We start from the raw sequence: 4,639 nt of genomic DNA on the forward strand, positions 1-4,639 counted from the left end.
CTACAGGACACGTGTCGTGTTTGGGTGTACATGGCCGGCTTGCTCTGTTTGAAACTGCCGGCTGTCGCTACCCCGCTGTCCTGCTTAGGGTCCTTCCAAGAGATTATCTGGATGATTAAATATTGACCGTTGTGGGTGTATCGTGGCAGACGCTTCGAGCGTGCACTGCACACGCGGCTTGCGAAGTGGTGGAGAGCTGTACTGCATGAGCTGCTGCTGTTCTACAGGACAGGCTCCTTCAGCATCATGGGCACGCAGTTATTTCTTCGTGTAGTTCGTCTAAGCAGACGTAGGCAGCGTTGTACCACGGCCTTCGACTCCAAATGCTAGCTACTGTGGTTTTCGCTCCGGTATTGTAGACTGGAAGTTTGATAGTGCTATAGTGTCACAGGACGTAATTGTAGAAAATCGTGATCCGGTAGCTATCTTTTGTTTTCTCTGCAATTATACATCCTAACTAACTTTCTTTTATACATCGTAACACACTTTTCGTAGTCATTTCCTAAAACGTTTCATGCATGTGTTTTCCAATATACTTGAATAATGGTATTAGAATATATTTTTTAGCGAGTTGTCTTAGTATTTCCTGTACCGTCGTCGTCGTATAGCAGTAGTACAGTAATCGCTCGTTAATTCGCACCCGTTAATTCGGAAAATAGGATTTTGGACGCATTCTTTAGTCCCGGAAAGCATATGTATTGTTTAATGGCATCATACTCTCGTTAATTCGGGATAATATTTGGCCGAACCTGGTTAATTCGCACGATCCTCGGAGCGCGGCATGCACGAAGCGCCGAAAATGTGCGACGCAATGGAGCCAAGCGGTGTTCGCGAACAAACGAACGGCCGTGCCCTCGTTTGGACTTCGGGCATGTGGCAATATGTCACAAAACGCATACATTTTGAAGTGGTTGAAGATGAGAGCTTCAGCCGCGGTCCTCATGCTGGCATAAACTGGCTTGCTACATCTTGATGGATGAATGTCAGTAGCCGGCCATTTTTCCTGGCGAAATTTATTGTAATTTGCGTGCGTTGGTGTGGTGGCGGTACGTACTAAGGAATTGTTCTGAACTCGTTTCTGCTTAAGACACGGGGGTTTGAACCACGGTCACATAGTGAACGAAGTCGCGAATGACGAAATTGCGGCATTTGCACTGCTCTATGCAAAATGAGTACAAGATTACATATTCACAAAGAAAATGAAAATGCATTGAGTAACAAACTCTTCTGTTTCTTGATACTTTCGATAATTCGGCATTGGTTAATTGGGACATTTTTTTCCGGTCCCGTGAAATCCGAATTAACGAGATTTTACTTAGTAGTAGTAGTAGTAGGAGTAGCAGTAGGCGTCACGCAGGTCACGTGACCATATGAGCGTGAATAAACACAAAATTGGTATATCCCCGCCTTGTGGAAATCGGTTCGTGCAAAGCAATCGGCGAGTAGTTGTCTATGCTGCCTTTTATGGCTTTCAGCCAGCGTTACGAGGTGGATCGACATGTTTTTGTAAGCGTAGTAGTTCTGGGCACATCGTTACTTTACCAGGCACGTCGACTACACTGGCGTTTACATGGTAACTTACGGACTGACGTAACGTCAGCCCTCACTTTCTAGCACAGACGCCAGTATTATCAGAACGAAGTGCACTTTACGATGCGATGATGTGAATATCACACGTAACTTTCGTTAGCGTATTCTCCGGGGTCGAGAAATGCTTCAATATAGCTTCCTGAATGGCATATCTTTCTCTGCAATCAGGTATACAGCTCAGTATTCGTTTCAATAAAGAAAACCTCAAACAAGCACCAAAATGGGGGACGCTTAAGCTTCGCCTTTAAGAGTTGAACGCGTTAGCGATATCCTGCTCCTAGTGCGCACTTCGAACACTACGAGTGTTTAACGAATGCGCACACTAAGGTGTGTGCCTTATGTAATGGGTAGCATGCTTTAAAACAGCACAATTATACGCGAGAAACTTTTTCGAAGTTGCGATGCACCCACTACGTGGTCCTAAGGAATACACGCAGTAATGTGTGTGCCTTTTGTAATGGGTGGCTGTCTTTAAACCGCCAAGTCGTTATGATATTGACATGGTGTGACGTCCGATGGCATTTACTCTTGTACCACGCAATATTACTGCGATATACATCTCGTACTGTGACACCTGTATACAGGACGCGTATTTTTGGGAAGCATGAAAGTTACTTTCAGTTCAGCTTCAAGCAGAGGCGTGGCTGTGTGGTAGAACACCTGCTTGCCATGCAGACGGCCTGGGTTAGATTCTCACTCGGACCCAACATTTTTATTATTTATTTTATTTGCAGCTTTTTCGATTTTTCGGTCACGGACAAATGATGATTTTTCGCTCAAAACCAACGGCGCCGACGCCGACGGCGGAATTTCTGCGATACGAGCTCTTTAACGCTATCGCGTTAAAACCGCATAATGGATGATAAGGCGACTGGGAAAAATGGGAACCCCTCCCACGCGTTTTCAGTAAAGATTAGGTTGCAGCTGCTTCACACGAGGGCTTCGAATGACGCCAACGACTCTTCCTTCTCCCCGCGTGTGTTTCTCGCTTTCATTAAAAGAGAGACCAGTCTAGCAACTCTTCAGTTCATTCTAAGGCTGCCATGGTAGACCACGGGAATTAAAGCACCAGAACAGCGTGAATACAATGCTCGACGATCAGGAACAAATTAGTCTTGCTGGAAATGGTCGCGGTAACAATAACGGTCTACCACAGCGACCACAAAGCGGTTATCGCTACCATTACTTTAAAGTAATAATAAAACGTAACCCCACCCCCCCTCCCCTCAGCATGTGTGGTGTTTGATACAGCTTCGCGGGACATTCACGTTCGCAGGCGGGATGGCGGCCAATTTTTTTGTCGACGGGCTTAGACAGCAGCAAAGACAGTAGCACCGATCAGAGGCCAGAGTCAGCAGAGTGCGGAGTGTGCGCACAGACAGCTTTACTTTGTTTGAAAGTTTTAAAAATGTTTCAAACTTTGAAACAGTATCTCTGTTGGGGAAAAGGAAAGGTGACAGCATTGTGAGACACTTCACACTACAGGAACCTCGAGTGTAATGTCGCAGAGTCTCAGAGATGATCTTCGGCCCATTGGCTCGAATAGAGTCAGGAACATGCACCTTATAATCTCGCTCACGTATGCATCAATAGCAAGAAAGAAAAAAAATGAGGCAGCTACGTACTAGTGAAGAAGAAGAACAGAAAATTTTTATTGATTCAATCGTGAAAGTGTTACAGTAGTGCGAAGACTGAGGAAAAGCGGACTTGGTGGCGTTCTCCTCCTCCTTACCTCATTTCTCTTCCCGCTACTTGCTAACTATACTGTACAAAACTATGCTATGGTCTACCCTCTCCCCTCCTCCTTTCTCTTCTCCTCACCCACCACTTTCCTTTCCCACCTTGCTATGCCATACTACATTGTTATGCTGTGCTTTACCCTCTCCCCTCCTCCTGCCATCCTCCTCACCCTCCTTCCCTTTACCACCCCCTCTATACTATACTATACAAGGCTACGCTATGCTTTACTCTGCCTCTCCTCCTCACCCTTACTTCCGCTTCCAACCCCTTCGTTATACCATACAAGTCTATGCTATGGTCCTTTTTCTCTCTCTTTCTTGCTTCTCTTTCTCTCCATCTTTTCTCGTTCTCTCGCCCATAGCAACGCAATCGTATGACAGTGCGTAGACTGGGCGTGTTGGTAATTCATTTCACTATAGGAACAAGACGGAGGACAGATAACACACGGACACAGCGCTAACTTCCAACATGTGATTTACTACAGTAGGCGTCACGCCAGTAAATAGGTTGAAAAGCAGCGCGCGCAGGCGCACTTGTAAGTAACAAATATGAAAACATGAGGGTTCTTTTTCTGTCATCATTCTGTAAACCAAGTTGTACACGCGTTTTGGAAAAAAAAAAAAACCACGTGTGCTCAGCGCCTTTTTGGAAGCGGAAGAGTGTGATGTAAAGGGGAAATGGAGAAAGGGAAGTAGCAGGACAGCAAAACGTGCATCTGCCGCCGTGGCTTTGACGTCATGGTTCGCGCTGGCGAGCAGCCGCCACGCGCTGATATCCTCCAGAAATACAGGCAATCCGGGCCGCGGCGGCCGCATTTCCGATGGAGCCGAGAATGATTGGGCCCGTGTACTTACATTTAGGTGCACGTCAAAGACCCCAGGGGGCCGAAATTTTTCGGATACCTCTACTACGGCGTCCATCATAATCGTATCGCGGTTTTAGGACGTAAAATCGCAAAAAAAAAAAGACTCACTGAGACTCAAATCGAGCCGTGAGTCTGAGTGAGTAATATTTTGGTGAGTTTGAGTCCGAGTGAGTCCGGTTGAGAAAAAATTTAGCGAGTGCGAGTCCGAGCGAGTACGGTTGAGGAAAATTTCGGTGAGTCTGAGTCAGTGAGCCCCGAAGGGCAAAGTATTTTTTATGAGTGAGTCTGAGTGAGCTCCACATTTTTTGCCGACCTCTGGTACCACGTCTTTATTTCTACAGAAGACACCGGGCAGCGGGAGCTTCGGGGTGTTCGAAGAATAGGTGAAGTCCTTCTGACTGGATCGTTCCGTCAGGCAGTTTGGTGAAGAGGACTCCTTCTTGC

Source organism: Rhipicephalus sanguineus, chromosome 1 (assembly GCF_013339695.2).
Source record: "Rhipicephalus sanguineus isolate Rsan-2018 chromosome 1, BIME_Rsan_1.4, whole genome shotgun sequence".
NCBI lineage: Eukaryota > Metazoa > Arthropoda > Arachnida > Ixodida > Ixodidae > Rhipicephalus > Rhipicephalus sanguineus.